Source organism: Nanorana parkeri, unplaced genomic scaffold (assembly GCF_000935625.1).
Source record: "Nanorana parkeri isolate BGI_ZX_2015 unplaced genomic scaffold, ASM93562v1 scaffold676, whole genome shotgun sequence".
In the NCBI taxonomy this organism is placed as follows: Eukaryota; Metazoa; Chordata; class Amphibia; order Anura; family Dicroglossidae; genus Nanorana; species Nanorana parkeri.
The window spans coordinates 241,905-258,688 of record NW_017306944.1 but is presented as its reverse complement, the minus strand read 5'-3'; positions in this window follow the sequence as shown (position 1 = coordinate 258,688).

The window sequence follows — 16,784 nt, the reverse complement described above, 5'->3', positions numbered from 1 at the left end:
TGTATCCCAATTGGGAAAATCCACCCACCTATTTGTTTTTGTGACCATTGTCATGTAGAAAAGAAAGAGAGGGTAATCTAAAATTTTAAACTTGTCCTCAGAACAAGAGGGAAAAACCTTCCAATGTGACAAATGTTCTGAGGACAACTCTTACTTTGGGAGATTTCCTCTAATTTTATGTTGTGTTTTTAGGACAGGAACAAAATGTCTCTAAAGATACGCAGACAACCAAAAATGAACTGACCGGGGTTTTAACCATTACCTATTCTACCCAAAACTAAAAAAGCATGACTATACATACATTTTTAAATACTTGGGGCACTTAGGCACCCATAAGCATGAATAAGTTAGTTATAGTGTTTAGCATATCATGGTGAAAGGATGAATGACCATATGTCAGTGTAGTTTATAAGAGCATGAGAGCAGCAACATCAGTGTATGTCCAGCCAAAATGTATTTTGTTTTAGTTTTGGACAAACTGGGGAAATATTAAAATCCCTGTAGATTTTTACTGCTGTTTGATACTCTGTTGCAAACATTTTCCTTCACTTACGGTTACAGTGACAAGTTTACTAGACAGGAAGTGAGAGAAAGTCTGCAACAAGGGCACAGACTACAATAAAATACTAACAGGCATTTTAACATTCCTTTTTTTCAGATTATTGCAGATTGCTCCTCACTCCCTGTCTGATGAAACCATCAAGGGAACATTTATAAAGTGTTTAAAAGTGACTTTCACCCAACTTTTCCTGGTGGTTAATGAATAACAGGGTTATTTACAAAATGGTGAAGAGTTTGGAGAAGGCAGGAGAAGTGAGTAATCTAGGACAAAATAGAAAAATTCTCCAGTTCAGCTCACTTTCCAGTTCCACCATGTTGTCCTAGATTATTCACTTCTCCTGCCTTCTCCAAACTCTTCATCCTTTTATAAATAAACCTTTAAATAAAACACATGCACCAGGAAGATTCACCTTGAATAAATGTTTGGTGAATGTCAGAATAACTGCTTTATAAATATGCCCCTTAGTCAGGGGAAATCTCTCTCTCGCAAAGCACCCTATAGCAATAAAACCCAACAGGAATTCTAATCCTTCCCTACTCTATCTATAACCGAAAATAAAAGTGTTGGCCACACACACACTTTAAGAATAGAGACTAACCACTTAGAAGAGAAACACAACATCAATGAAAATGTAGGATTTTAAACAATGTTAAAATTACAGGAAATCTGAAGTAAAATATATAATGAGATAAAGGCTTCCATGAATCTTGTATTAGTCAAACACCACAAAACTGCTGAATAGGATTCTGGCCACGTTATCTCAATTAAGAAATTAGGGGGGCATTTGGAAAAACGCGAGAGCTAAGCTCATAAGTGTCCACATAATGGATAGTTTTTCATGCTACCAAACACCAGATGAACTTTTATGTCCCAGGGTGAAATGCTATTTAAGAGCACCCTCACACGCGGCAGAACACCACCAAGCATTAACATTGACAGGTCCAAATGCAAACCTGATGCCATCAGTTGCAAGAAACATACCATATGCCTACAGAAAATTCTAATCACATGAAACACCATCTATTACTATGGTTGCTTCTATGCAGTAGAGATAACAATGCCCGAATAAAGTTTTGCAGTAGTCAATTTTTTTCACAAATTACAATTCTTTATATGTGTCGTTCCCAACCCACTCTGTTATGTTCATAAATGACTTCAAACTGGAGAACTAAAGCTCAAAAATATTTAGTAAACACATAATAAGATTTATTGGACAATAACCTTGATTTACCATATACTATGGAGATTTGCTGTGGGCATTGCAAGAAGACACAAGTTGGGATTGAAACATGCATTTGGCTGACATTGCTTGGAGTGAAAGCACTGATTTTAGTTATACAGAGATAGGGTTGACACCATTGGGGCCTATTGAGATATGTGTTTTGGCAGAATATATGGCAGTGGTGAATGCACTGACTTATTGTTCTATACAGACTTACCAGAAAGTGTTACACAGGGACAGGAGACATACCAGGGCAATATAAAAAGTGTGAAGTGTTACACAGGGACTTATCTGGCATCATTATTCTTTAGAAAATGCGATCCAAGGACACACATAGTGCTAGTGATTCTGCAGAATTAGGGGTAATGGGTCTGACTGTAGAGACCATTGTGTTGATTTTATTACTGTATAAAAATCTGTGATGTCAATCTGCAGGTCTGCTTGTGTAGCAGAACCTGAGATGTGTAATACAAACTGTTCTGAATAGTGTGGGAGTTTGTGTTACTGTGGGTGCAGTATTGCCATGTTATCATCATATAATGATGATGATCATCAGCAAATAATAACTTTATATTTAAAGTCAGAGCTCTTGACATGCCCCTCTGTAATGTGCAGGTTTCAATATTAATACATTCATACTAGACATACACTACCTATCACTGTTACAATACCACAATTTTTTCAGTTTTTTATTGATGTTTTAGGAGTTCAAGCTGAGTATAACCTGAATGGTAAAAAGGTTGGAGGTAAGATATCAGAGGTTAAACAAAATTCTAAAGTATAGCTCAAAGCAAATTTAAAAAAAAGCATATTTAATACATCTCTACAATTAATAAACATTCCCCCATGTTCCCATTTAACATGCTGCAAGTGCAGAAAAATAACTGTTGATGTTCCAGAATTATAACCTGCTTCTACCTTTCGCTTTGACATGACAACCCAGTGTATTTTTGGTTCTGAATTTCTAAGCCTGTGGTGTCAGCTCTTTCTTTTTAATTTTTGATGGATTAAAAAGAACCCAGACCTCTCTTCATCTCCTCACCCTCCTATTCTTCATAACCCTTCCTGGCATATTTTGCAGACCATAAGGGAGAAGAAGAAACAAATTAGGTTTTACATACACTTCAAGTTACCAAAAATTGAAAAAGAACCTACATTTTAAAGTTATACATTTCCTACACCATGTAAAGCCTCTTGGAAAATGAAGAAAACTCTGACAGGAACAAGTCTGACAGACCCAACGCCAAAACAAAATCAAGAGACAAATTGCTGAGAGTCAACAGCTTGCGTGATAGACTCCTCACAGGAAAACAGCTTCAAGCAAACAAAAAAGAGGCTTCCCTGGGCCAGGAACCACTGCCAACTGAAGCCTATAAGAAGTCTTGAAATGTTGAAATCTTTGGCATATCATGCAGTCATTTGTATTTCATGGAATAGGCAAAATGATGGTTCCCCAGAGTGATTTTAACCTTCAAACATGGTATGGGAAGCAGGACAGTCTGGAGCTCTTTTTCTGAATCCAATGTTTGATTGGACAGGTAGTGTAAATCTAAAACTGATGTGGAGATAATGTGTTGTTGTGATGTAAAGCTATACAATACATTCAAATAAGGTTATGTATTGTTTTTTAAAAACATGGATATTCTGTTCTATACACAGAGGTAAGGTGTATTCTGTACTATACACAGAGATAAGGTGATATGATGTAATTATATTAAATTATATTATGTAGAGTTTTCATGCAAAGGAAATAGAACATAAAAGACATAACTGCAACAGGCTAAAGAATTCATAATACCAGGATTATTAAACGGTGTGCTTTCATAAAACAATAGTGGTAGGGTAGGGTACTGTGCTCACAAACAAGGTTATAAGAAAATATACAGTGCATGACCAGGAATGGCTTACACATGCAGAAATATATCCACATTTAGGGGTTGTTTTTTTTCTAACGTCCTTTTTCTCTACTTGCTGCGTTTTCCACTATCAGTGCTAGAAGGCTAATTCAGGTTATGTGTACAAGTGTGTCACCTTACACCTTTTATAATGCTTTGTTGTCCCCTGTTGTGTTGGTATCCCTCACTTCTTTGTCATCTGGGGTTCATTGTCAGTGCTGGCTTACACCTTGGACCCGGAGACCATATTGTTCTTGGTCTACACAAGCAGGATTTCTGATAGGCACACTTTTCACGGGGAATTTAATAATAAATCCCAAGGAAGTGGGGCCAGCAAACCAGCTTGCAAAATGTAAAGAAAGCATTCTAGGGATTATTTGGAATTATATTTATCATTGACTGCTGCATAAAGTGGGCAGCATCGGTGCTCTAGGAGAACTAGCTCTTGGGTCTCAGAGAAGGAGCCCCTGTAATGTAAAGTGAAGCTGTGATTAACTTTCTATTGAGGATTGTATCATGTATGTGGTCCTATCAATGGGGTTGATTTCCTAAAGAAATAAAGTATATTTGCTTTAAAAAGTGTGTGTTAGCTGTGCAAAAGTGAACAATTACTTAGTTTAGTGAATAAGGTGAAGCTGTGTTCACTATAACTATCCAGTCTTACATGATTGCACAGTCAAAGTGAACATAGTTTCACTAAGTTAAGCGAACAATCACTTTGCTAAGTGAACAGCCTCTATTCTTTTTAGAAAATCAACTGCACTGTGTTTCTGGCCTAAAACAGGGTTGACATTACAGTGTACATGACAGGCATAACTCTTGTATATGTGGTCACATCCAGAAGAAATAATTATCATACAGATAACAGCACTTCTTGAAAGTAGTTACCAACCAGACACTATTGCAGTGGCTTGTAAATTATTTTAGCAGCTTCTGAGAAATATTGACTTCTGAGCCCCTATGTGACATTTGTAAGCCATCATATTGATTCTGGTCAAAGTTCAATTGAATGACATATTAATTAATATTTTTTAGAGAAATATATTAAGGAAAAGATTTTCTGTTTCATCTGTCATTGCATTTATTACCAGTTCATCCAGGTCTTTCAGCATTTGAATTTATCTCCTGTTAACTGCTATGTTTACACATTTTAGTGTCATCTGCAGCTTTGTGTATCTTATTGTACTGAATATAGGCCAGATCATGGAATAAAATACAATAGGAGCAACAGGAATTGATAGAGCCTACTGCTGATCTTTGACATATGCCATCAATGTTTGCCATGTCTTGGGGGTCTTCTTCTTTTGTTACTTATGCTGACAGATATATCTTGCCTAATTACAGTCCTTTGTGTAGAGGTTAGCAGATGTAACAGCTAATGCTGGAACAATAGCTTCATGGGATTTAGAAATACAGTGCATATCTCAATTCCTCTTACTGCAGTAGAGAATTTCTCTTTAAAAGAAGGTATGTCATAACATATGTCAAAATCCTAAAAGCAAGCAGTTTATTCTTTACTTAAGTATAGTGGGTGGTAGAGAGTAGAGAATTTCTCTTTAAAAGAAGGTATGTCATAACGTATGTCAAAATCCTAAAAGCAAGCAGTTTATTATTTACTTACGTATAGTGGGTAGGGCCATGCAAATTATTCTGGTATGCCTCCCTGACCAACTGTGCATCCAGAACCACAATTGTGGCACAGATATAGTTTGAACAATACAACAGTTTACTGTATTACATATATACAGTGTTTTCACACTTGTTAGCTTTCATTAGACATACAATCCATTAAAATCCTACAATGCAAAGGTTTTAAGTAGCAAGCCAAAACTCTCAGCCAACTGTATTCTGACAAACTAGCAATAGGCCTTACTGTATCTGATCACTATTGTTTCCAAAAGATTGGACTAATCTTGGAAATGTTTGTCCCACTCCTCCTCAAGAAAAAAATTAAATATTTAAAATAAATTGCAGTAATAAGAGCCTATATTCCTATTAAATATAAAGCTATATCAATATAAAAATGTTTTGCAATCTTGCAATCTTTAGGAGATGTGGAAAAAGGGTCTTATTTGTGACTTTATTCAATTAAATTGACAGCTATCTTGGGGTGGCAATTGCCAGATGGATCATAAATTCTTGAATCTCCGACTATCAATGAATTTACAAAGTGCAGCAATATTTAGAAATGTACTTCATATTTCTGTGGGACATAAACAGCAAGGATCAGAGGATATGGGCTTGAAGAAGAATGAAACAATATGAAAAGAAACCATAGCTAGGGCTTGGAAATTGCCAACAATTCCATTCCACTTGGTCAAACAAAAAATGTTGTGGATTATGGTCCATGAGAAACTTCACAGCATCCTCCAAGATACAGAAAAATGCTTTGAATTGACCTGGACCCCCTTAATGTTATATACAGGGGTGCTGGAAACCAGGTAACTTTCATTATACAATGTTTCTGTTATTTTTTGGGGGGGTTCTATTTTTAATGTTTAAGTAGATGTTGGGCTATCTGGTCGGGGACGGATCTAGTCTTTTCAGACTCATAAGCTGTGCTGCTTCTTTTAGTATCTTTTTCCTTTTTTTCTTCCTATTTTCTGTTTCTTCCTTCTTTAGGCTCACACATGTGAGCTGTTTAGTACATTGATGTTGTACAGAAAGTCTTCTATGTATATAGCTATGGAGGAGGTCATACCAAATGTTTGCCTCAGACACAGGTGGATCCCTATGCCTGATATTCCTCTCAAACTGTTTTGTTTTTGTTTTTGTTGATGGGGATAATTTGGCAAGAGTAGGTGGATAGATATGTTCTGTTTCATAGAATTATTATGCATTGTGTGTATGGTTTCTAGTGATCCCCTCTTACTACCTGACTATGCTAATGTGGAAGACTCTGAGACGCAAATATATGCTATACTGTTTGTGCATCATGTGTTATTTTATTGTTTTATTGTATTTTGAAAAAATTAATAAAATACTTTGAAAGAAAAAAAATAAACCAATATGAAAAGAGAAATAAATTATGCAGATTATGCACATTGCTGATATGTAAATTCTATTTGATTGGTATTTTAAAGGAGAATTATGGGGTGAGTGAAAAACACTCATCCGCATAATTCAAGCCGACCTGTGACAATGAAGCAGTCACAGGTCGGCTCTATTGATCGGGATGTCAGTGAACACATGTCGCTGATCGCTGACTTCCCGATCATCTCCCTGCAGGGAGCGGTGACTATAAGTCACCGCTCCCCGCAGGGATTCTCCCCCTCCCCTCTCCATTTCTCCAGTGCTGACTCCTCCTCCCCTCTCCATTTCTCCAGGAGGGGGCGGGTACAGCTGGCTCTGCCTCTAGATAGGCAGAGCACACTGTCAATCAGCCAACGGGGTGGATCTCGACAGTATTATCAGGATCCATCCCGGCTGCAGCGATCTCAGTATATAGCGGGCAATAGCTGAGCTTTGGGTCACAGGAGGAGGTTAATATATGTCCTCCCGTGACCTTGAAGAGAACTAGGGGGGGGGGAGGTTACCCCATAGTTCTCTTTTAAGTTACTTGCAGTTTCCCCTATTGACAGCCCATGCAGGACTGCAGGGGAACGTCTGTAGACACTGTGTAAAGAAAACCCTTTAAGTTAACAACAGTGTAGACATCAGCATGCCCCCATCTTATTCACAGCAATATTACATTTACACACCATTTAGTGAGCGTCACTGAATGGGTTGAGTATGGTCATTGTCTTTTCCTAAACTTCTCCTCCACATCAATGGCAGTATTACCAGACAGCTTGGCAGGAGTCAGTTCTTGAAAATAAGCCAGTTCCCAGATAGCAAGGATAACTTGCTACAAACTTGTGGCGGGGTGAAATTGTAATTTTGTTAACTTGCTGCACATATTCCTGGCAAGTTGTAGACTTGCAGAACACTCGCAGCACAAGTTCTAGTTGACACTTTTGGAATTTGTAGCAAATTTGCTTGGCAAGTCTACAGCAAGAGTCCTGCAGGTCTTAGCAAGAGCTCTGCAAGCTCGCTGGTCTGGAGACTTGCAATGCAGACTTGATGTAATTGTGCAACAAAATTGTGAAGCTTGGCAAGTCTGCAATAGTTTAGCAAGTCATTTTCAAACTTGCAGCACAATTTCTTGCTATCTGGGTTAAAGGTAAAGAATAAACATTGGATAATATTTTCAGAAAAGCACTGGTCCAGCTGCATTATATGGTCATTCCTGGATAGCTAAGGTTGATCTTTAAATGAAGATGCTCTTAAAAAGAAACAAAAACAATAAAATAAAATAGAGAAAATACATGTGGTAGACCTATTGCACATTTTCAACACAATTATTCATTGTATTTCATTATAAATCATCTGGAAAAGAAAGTTTGCACTTGATACAAAGGCAAACACAGTTTAAAATGGTGTGATGTGAGGTACACTATTTGCAATACTGTAGGGTGGAGAGAAACAGATGTTAAGATTATGTAGGAGAAGTATGTGAAAAAGATTATCTGCAATATGATGATTGCAAATAATTTTTTAATGCATCAGGAAGCCAAAAGTTATATTCCAGAAAGACTTCGCTTGGTTCATAAACTGGATAATTTGACAGTGGAAGATATGAAACTACATGAAAACACCTGACTGTCTTACAATAGATCTTGACCCTACCAGTAACTTAAATTCCATAGTAGAGATGGAAAGAACCATTTACATAGTACACATAGAAGGCAAACATCTATCAGTGCTCATCAAAATTTACATGTGAATATATTAGTAGAAAAACAAAAAAATTATTCTTACATCCATATTTTATTAAAGGACCTCTGAAAAAAAGTTACCCATTGGTTTATGTAAAAAAGCTTTAAGAACATTTGCAGATAAATCTAATAAATATTTACACACATAAAAAACAATTTCTTTCACATGAGGACATAGTGAGGAGTCAAACTCTCATCGAAGAATATAGCCAGTTGTACATGGTTGCACAACATGGTTACCTAAAAGACACATTTTCAATTTTCTGTATAAATATGCATTTTTTAGGTGGACCTCTTAAGATGGTTTAGTTTTTATTTTAAAGCTAATGCATTTATGTCTGTTTTATGGTAACCCTTTACTGGTATGCACCCATCACAAAGAGCACTATGGGCATAGCACTGACTGTTTGCTTTCAGTCACTTTGTATCCTTTTTTTTTTAGCCAAAAAGGCAGGAGGGTGAATTACTCCTCTGACTAATTCACTTATTTGTGTAAATTTCAGCATGAGCTATTTAGTTCTGTTTTTCTTTTAATGTAGCCTAACACTGCACCTGCTGGCTGAAATTGAGAATACAAATTAGTATTGTGCGAAATTTCATATTTACAAAAAAAAAAGAAAAGAAAGAAAGTGTATTTTGCAGTCTCGAACATAATAAATGATGGAAAAAAATTAATAAAAAGCCAATATACAATTTCTTTTTAAGGCCTCACAGATAGATGGAATTCAGGGGCCCTGATCTGAGGCATTTTATTTAGCTATATAGAAACAATACATTTACCCAGTGTATGGGTGTTCTTGCAGTGGTGAACCTGTGTCTATCCAAGAGCTTTTCTGTTGTATGAAAAAGCACAGCATTCAACTGTAATTCTGTGTCTTAAATATGTTCAGTAAGACATAATGGTCAGTTTACATAGTTCATGCTCTAAAATGGTCTGAGCTTCAGTGAATGCCGCCTGTTCCAGGGGATAAATAGATGAGAACACCACTTACATAAGCTTTATGCAGGAGCCAAAGTATATCCGTCTTTTTATCCCGAGTTCTACTTATTTGATAAAAGCTGTGAAATTTGGTTGGCGTTTCCAATTATGTGACCTTCTTTTTAAACATCACATTAAGATGCCACGAAAACTCAGAATAGGTTGTTAAAACATAACAAATGGTGCATGATGGTCAGAACATGATTTATTACATTATAAGAGTACTGTAACAAAAATACAATAGATTGATAATTTGCTAAAAGCATATCAGTTCTAGTATACGAAAGTGAAAAATATGTATATCCACATTCTGAGAAATTCATCTCCCTCGAAGTGACCACCAAGCTACAGGCTACTAGTTTCCTCATCAGCTAAGCCCTTGTATATATATTATGTTTTTTAGTACCGTGAGAGCTAACAAATTATTAAAGGTAAGAGTTCCACTTGTGAAAGGAGCACACCTAAATTTAAAATAGTCAAACATACCCTTCCCAATACTTAGAGCCAGTGCAGGACACTGTAGTGGTCCCAAACTGGCTCTAAAAGCTGACCGGTCATATGGCCCCCTAATAGGATAGCTCTTGGTCTCTACTCCTAGTGGTCACTACTCCCCCAAAGATTCCCCCTCCCCTCTCACTTTCTCCTGCATTGGGTGGAGCTAGATACAGTGGAGGGGGCAGGGGTGACCGGCTCTCACCTCCACACAAAGGGGTAGAGCCAGTCTTCAGTTAGGCAGCCAGACTGAATACCAACAATGTTGTTGGGATCCTTCTGGAACGTTGTGCAGCTCTGCTCCGTCAACTGACTGTGAAATTATCTTCTGACTTTGGGTAACAGGATTACATTAGGAGATACACTCCTGTGACCCAAAAGAAAAGTTAAGCCAAAAAAAGGTTTGAATTTACTTCTCTTTTATACCTCTCATAATGTTCTTTAGGAGGCGATTCTAAGCCCTTTATACATTTTAGAAATATACAGTATTGTTTCCAGATCCCTAAGGGAAGCCTGCTATGGACAAAAATGCATTCTCCAAATCCTGACATCTTTTTCTGAAAATGCTAGCTCCCCTATATGTCCTGCTTTTCTGTGGCTTTAGTAATTCTCTGACCCAAAACAAGCATATAGAAAAGGGGCCCTAACAGTTCTCTGACTTTTCTGACACCAGGCAATGATAGCTCCCATGTTTCTTTAATGACAGGTTTACTTCAATATGAGTATTGCCCCTCTCCTACGTGTTTGTCATCCCCCAAGGTATCAAACATTTTATTTGCTCTCCAAACATGCAGTTCCCTTGCTGATATCTTGGATTTTGTATTTATTTTGTGTCTACTACAAGCTCTGAATAGAGAAAAGTAGATCAGCTTGAGTTGCCAGAGCCTGTATATTATCAAATTGCTCCATGGATAGAGGCAGAAGGAAGTGTTCCAGAGAAGAGGTCCTAGAGGAGAAGGAAGAACATGGCACCCTCTGTAAAGCAGAAAAATCTCCTGGAAAGATTTTACTTGCAAGATGTGAACCAGTCTTTTCTGACCTGTTTTTTGTTATCATGCAAATTTACGTTGTTGAGGATGCTATGATTTCTGTTCACAAGATAATAAACTTTTCTAGGGTAGAATTCATGCTTTAAGCTTTTAATGTTCAGTTCCATATTTAATTATTTGAATATTTGAATAGTGTAATGAAAGTGTAAGTGCTGATTGCTGTAACTGGAGTACAGCTCAGGAAGTCTAATTTTAAGATATGCTTACATATACAGTACAGTATATGGCCACTGTTAGAGTGAGGTATTTAGTGCCCAATCTGAATTTACAGATCACCTGGGGAAGTAGCAGATATAGCCACTATACCAGGCATGCCAAGTGGACCTCATGTCACCCTCTCATTCTTTTATTGTGGCTCTCAGCCGGTTTAAGAATTTAAATTGAAGGAGGCCCCAGGTGTGCACCACTTATTAAAAGTTACACGTCTGTGCATAACATTTTAGCTAAATACTTCAAGAAATGTCTTATGACCCCTTTCTCTAGATTAAAAAGTTGTAAATTGCATTTATTACTTTAATGATGACTGACAATTTGCTATAAAAGTAGGTGTGGCCCCCAGTAGACATAATGTGACCCACTAAAGAATGATTCCACTCATTTTGGCTCATTCTTTTATTTGAATACGACATGGCTGCACTATTTAATCATCTACATCCTTTACAAAAAAATGGGATAAAGATCTGCTCTGAGAGAAACTTGGCCATACTTGGTCACATTAATGCTTAGCTCATAAAATATACTAACTTTCAATCCTGTCTTTAATTGTTTTACAGTTTCTCTAACAGAATCATACAGCGTGAATTCCAAATCTTAAAAAGAACTTCATAACTATAAATAATGTTATTTCCCTGTAGGTTCAATAAAAATATCAGGTGTAGCTTTACAATGAGAGAAGAATTCCAATGGAAATTTGGAAGTAAGGAATTTTATAGCAGCATTGTATAAACTCAGTGTATAAAACACATTGTAAATGCTGTCTACTGTTAACTCCTGTTTTAAGGATACTTCTTATCTAATACCTTACAGTATATTTCAAAATGCATGCAAACAATAACAATTCAAGCCTGATCTATATTTTGAGACAAAAAAAACAATAAACCAGAGGTGTGCAACATGTGGGGTGAGACCCCAAATGAACCCTAAAATCAGTTTTGAAGATGCCCACATCAATATGAAAACAGTAACAGCAAGCTCTCAGGAGATCAATGTATGAAGGCTGGGTCAGAGCACAACATTTTGGAGCAAAACTATGTCTGATAACCCAAGTGGACTTCTAGAATCAGTTTTGGAGGTCCCCAAAATTGAGGAAGCCATAGTTTATTTGGACTTTAGAATGGAAACCTCGTAGGAAAATAAAATATGAGCACTTGGCTAAAAAGAAAGAAAAAGAAAATCTAGAGCAAAGAATTTTGTTGTAAATTAAAACAGATATCCAGTTTAACCAGTCAGGTTTCATCTTGTACATGTTGCTAAATATCTGACTGCATAATATGGATAACAAATTCACTTACAAATCAGCCCAACCTGAAATATCAAGCACGTCTGTATTAAAGGAGACCTATGAGGTGAGTAATTTTCACTCAGCCTCATAATCTGAGCCGACCTGTGACAATGAAACTGTTACAGGACGGCTCAGTAGATCGGGAAGTGGCGAACACAAACCCCGCGCTCGCTCACTTCTCGATCCTGTGCCGGCAGAGAGCCGTGACAGGGGAGGGACTGGATTCCCCCCTCCACTGTCCGATCCTCCAGTGCTGACTGGCGGAACGGACAGGGGAGGGGGCAGGTACAGCTGGCTCTGCTTCTAGATAGGCAGAGCCAGCTGTCACTCACGCAGCTGGGTGGATCCAGACATAATTGTCTGGATCCGTTCCGGCTGCGGCGTCTCAGTATACTGAGCTTTGGGTGACGGGAGGAAGTTTGTGTCCTCCCGTTACCCTTAGGAGAACGATGGGGGAAAGCCCTAACCCTATAGTTCTCCTTTAAGTCTGATAGCTGTTTTAGTTTTTCTACAATAAATAGTGATAGGTCATATTAAATTCAGGAATTTAGGAATGAAGCAAATAAGATGTTTTTGTACTGGTCTCATAGGAATTCTCATTTATGTTCTTCAGGCTCTGGTACCCAACCTACAACCCAAGGGTCACATGCAGCCCTTTGGTATTTGAAGTGCAGCCCTTGGGGCCACAGTAGTCAGTAGTGGGAGCATTAATTCATTTGTAAAGGGGCTTTTGTTAGTGGCAATCTCTAGTAGTTTCATGTAACATGTCGCTGTCTCTTGCTGTCACCTACAGCATGACTTCAGTCTCCAACCACTACCTTACATCAATATTTGACCATTTCCTCTAGTAAGTCTTCAGTCTATGACAGTTGTCTGTAGCATTACATATAGTAAATATTTTATGTGACATCAGGTGAGGCCACATTTACCTTATAAGTTGACAACCACAGTCGTAATTCTACTTTCTAAGGTGAATTTAGGAACATCTAATAACCGCCCCCAATCTGCTGCCTCCTCCCCCCACCGCTGCTCTTACCTTTAACCAAACTCTCCTTAAAGGAGAACTATGGGGTCAGTGTTTTTCCCCATAGTTCTCCTTAGGGTAACGGGAGGACACAAACTAGCGTCCTCCCGTTACCCTAAGCTCAGTATACCGCGAGCTACAGCTCGCGGTATACTGAGACGCAGCAGCCGGAGCGGATCCCGACGTAGATGACGGGATCCGCCCAGCTGCGTGAGTGACAGCTGGCTCTGCCTATCTAGAGGCAGAGCCAGCTGTACCCGCCCCCTCCCCCGTCCGTTCCGCCAGTCAGCGCTGGCAGATCGGAGCGGGGAGAGGGGAATCCAGCCCCTCCCCCTGTCACGGCAGAGAGCCGTGACAGGATCGGAAAGGTGAGCGAACCTGGTATGTGTTCGCTCACCTGGTATGTGTTCGCTCACCTCCCGATCTACTGAGCCGACCTGTGACAGTCTCATTGTCACAGGTCGGCTAGAACTATGAGGTGAGTGGAAATCACTCATCTCATAGTTCTCCTTTAACTTCCGTGGATGCACGTGTACTTTCCGCACCACGCACACAGCAGTGCAGCCCTGTACTCTGCATTTTAAATTCCGCTCGCAATGGTGATCGCTGCTGTGTATGGAGTAAGGATAATACATCAGCAGTCACGGAGGGGAAGGAGTGTTCGGTTAAAAGTAAGGGCAGTGCCGTATGGAAAAGGGGGAAGATTGGTGTCGGCAATTCCATTTTCCCAAATTCACCTGGGAAAGTGGAATTACTTTTTAAAGTGTTTTTCCACTTTCACAGGCAAAAATTAAGAAAACCCCCACTAAATGTTTTTATGTGTTTCTGTTCACACAGCATATCTAAAAAATATTTCTTATCTTTTAGATATCTCTTTTAGCAGGTCTTTGCAAGCTTATCTATCAATTTTAGTAACAGGAAACTCTGACTGTCCTAATTGAAAGAGTAAGGACAGACTGAGCTCTCCTCATTAACATACAATAAAAAATAATTAATGTACAATGAATAAGAATACAATCTTTAACACTTTGTTTGGACGGACAGTAGTCAAATCTAGTTTATAACTGACAATGAAATCTGCCGTCACAGAACAGACAGGGTTAATTATCATAAATATTACCCTCTCTACCCCTTTGCTTTCCAGAGGAAAATTCAATTCCGAGAAACACTTTGCTTTGAGAATTGAGCATGTTTTATGCAAGCAGGATTTTTTTAAAGTTATGCTATATGAATGGGAAACATAACAAATATTAAGAATGCACCGATACCAGTCAGGAAACCAGGGGGTGGGTAATTACTCACCTCCCAGCTACCTGATTGGCTGGGAAGCCCGCTCCATGCTCCCTCGTCACCAACTGATGAGAGAATTGCCATGCTCTGCCTCACCTGCCTCCCCTGACCGCACGTCCCTGATGCATGCTCTACTTATTTTCAGTGCAGCTAAACACAAAGCTTAACACAACGTTGTGCTGATATGAACTGGCCTCATTGAATTTCATTGTTTTTTAGTGCTATGCATTGGGAATATGTTGAGGAACGCATCCCAATGCATATGGTGTGAATGGGCCCTAAAGTATAGCTGCAATGCAGAAATTGATCACAGATATGTACCGTAGTTAGAAAAGAAAAAATATTACATTTTACAAATGATGTTATTCTTTTCTTCCCAGAAATTGCTGCAGCTGAATTATGATTGTTTAAAATACTACTCCGCTGCCAGAAAAATTACAATTTGTTTATATAGCATCCCAAAGTACAAGAGTATGAAAATTGTTTAAGAAAAAACAAAGAGTGTGAAGAACAAAAACAAACTACTGTAAATCTGGCTCATAAGAACTAAGATCACAAGTTAAGTCTAGCAGTCCACATCACCTATATTTTGATTTATGGTAGTCAGTGCAGAAAAAAATTAACTTAAACTGGTCAATGTACTTTTCTTTTTTTAGTTGTGAGTAGAGTGTTCAGAGGTTTGAAAGTCTGTCAAATTTTCATTGATTTTTTTTAGTCACAATTGAGGACAGCCACCCTCTTCATTTGTCCTGATGACCATTCTCACCAGAACTAAAAGTGAGGACAAATCCAAAATTTGGAGAATTTGTCACTAGAACAGGTAAAAAGGAAAATTCTTCCAATGAGGATTTCTATTCTGGTGACTACTTGTCCTCATCTTACAGATATTTCTACTTACTTACTGTTGTGTCTACAGGAAAAGAAGCGGGAAATCTCCCCAAATCTCCCCAGGGGTTTTAACGTTTCCAATCTTGATCAAAAATGAAAAGGAAAAATATTGTCTTCATCATTGTTTGCATCAGAAGAAAAGATAGTAGCCTTTAAACTAGAGTCCTGGCATAAGCACAGTGACATAGTGGTTAGCGCTTCTGTCTTGCAGCACTGGGGGTCTCTGGTTTAAATCCCAACCAGGTCACTATCTGCAAGGAGTTTGAATGTTCTCGCTGTGCTTGTGTGGGTTTTCTGCCATAGTCCAAAGAAATTCTGGAAGGTTAATTGGCTTCTGTCTATATTGGCCCTCGTATGTATGAGTATGAGATAGGGAACTTAGATTGTTAGCTCCTTGAAGGCAGGGACTGATTTCAATGTGCATTATGTAAAGCACTGCATACATTTTCAGCGTTATACAAATACCTGTAATAAATAAGTTAAATAATGACTGAAATGGTAGGGATCCAGTGGCTGACATGGAATATTGGTCTATAGCAGGGGTCAGCAACCTTAAACACTCAAAGAGCCATTTGGACCTGTTTCCCACAGAAAAGAAAACACTGGGATCCACAAAACCCCTTTGACATCTAAAATGAAGATAACACTGCATATATAGTTTTTTTTAACCTTTATGCTATGTATAGAATGTATATAGGTATATGTGGGCTTAGTAATGCACTGGACTCTGGGCTTAGTAACGCACTGGACTCTGGGCTTAGTAACGCACTGGACTCTGGGCTTAGTAACGCACTGGACTCAGGGAGAGGAAAAGATTATAATAGGCAACATTACCCCCGTCCTCATTCGGACTTACCTGCCAAGCCTCACAGCCAGCATCCCGGCCAGATGGTGTTCACTGCAGGGGTGGGGCATGTGACACACACTTCTCCTCTCCCGCCACCTGTTACTAGGGACGCGGCTGGGAGAGCAGGTGAGTCACAGGACCCACCCCCTTGCTGAGAAGCCTGTCGGCAGTGCGGGGCCCCGGGACCCTGCACTGCCGCATATTCCACCATGGGGGTTGCCCAGGACGGAACCTCCTCACTGCCCCCCCCCCCCCCACCGCCCCCGGCCCCCTTTCCC